Below are 1,240 nucleotides of genomic sequence, written 5' to 3'. Positions count from 1 at the left end.
AACGTTAGGGTTCAGCATAGTTATCAATAACATAATTCTAGAGATTTGGCTCAAATGGTTCCCAAACTCTGCAATGCATAAAACTGGTGGATATATTTACACATTGGAGCACACGACAGAAAGACTTTTAAACCATGGGAACCACAGGAATTCATGGCTCTAAACAATCATTCAATGTTTAAAGATGCAAAGCCAAATAAAATTGAAGCAAAATATGCAACTAACTAATAACCAGTTTTTGGTGGCTCAGCGACTTTAGGAGTATAAGCAGATGAGGCACCTGCCTGTGAGACGAACGGATGGCTAAGTAGCTGAGACGCTGTCCAGCGCAACCCGGCATCCTTCTGCAAGCAACAGCGGATGAAGCTCTGGAACTCTGGAGAAGCAGAGGGCGGTGGCGTGGGCGGTTCCCCGTAGCGTGTAAGGCACATGAACGTTGGCCAGTCCGGGTGGATGCATGGTGGCAGAAAGGGCAATGGCCCGACGTAGCATTCCAGGAGGCTCAGCTCAAGGCTCCAGATATCGCCGGCGTACCCATCGTAGCGCCCATCGTTCATATCGGGGTCGATTCTCTCGGGGCTCATGTAGGCGAAGGTCCCTACGCAGGAATTGCAGGGATCGAGCGACTTCGACATAATCCGACTCAGGCCGAAATTCGCGATCTTGACCTGGCGCCTGCTGTTGAGCAAAAGATTGGAAGGCTTGATGTCTCTGTGCACGATCTTGTTGGCGTGGAGATACTTGAGGCTGTGCAGGACCTGCCTGTTCCGACAACCGGCGCCCACACTTGTCGAGTGAGCCCCCGTCCATGTATTCCAGCACAAACTGGATCTCCCCAACCCGGTCGTAGACGCCATGGCACTTGACCACGTATGGGGGATCGAGGCGCCTCAGATTGCTGTCCTCTCTCATCCATCCACAGACGCTTGGCCTCTCTTCGTAGACGCTTGGTTTCTAAAAAGGCCGATGATCTAATGGCTGGAGTTTATTCCATCGTCTAACAATCGATCTAAGGGCCCATAACGAGACACCGCGGCACAGAGGGGAGTTCCTCTCAGAGGGAACGCCTTACGGCGTAAAAATAGGTTAATAATATAATTAAGTCATCTCTAGGTGGATTTCCAAGAAACAATTTTTGGGTTTTGGAGATCTCAGGCATTCTAGCCTCACCACCAAATTTCGTGGCTAGAACACATCCGATGCTACAAAAACTAACAATGCCTACATCTTGTGTTCTTTG

General features: G+C 49.8%; 1 pseudogene; it reads right to left on the bottom strand.

Moving 5' to 3' along the window:
- Nucleotides 1-224: 224 nt before the first annotated feature.
- On the bottom strand, nucleotides 225-912 carry LOC149169354 (mitogen-activated protein kinase kinase 9 pseudogene; annotated as a pseudogene).
- Between the last annotated feature and the right edge of the window lie 328 nt (nucleotides 913-1,240).

The sequence above is a fragment of the Pinus tabuliformis genome, chromosome 4_2, assembly GCF_031772625.1.
Source record: "Pinus tabuliformis cultivar Carrire ecotype Pingquan chromosome 4_2, CPIR1, whole genome shotgun sequence".
Lineage (NCBI taxonomy): Eukaryota > Viridiplantae > Streptophyta > Pinopsida > Pinales > Pinaceae > Pinus > Pinus tabuliformis.
This window is presented reverse-complemented; position numbering and strand designations above follow the sequence as displayed.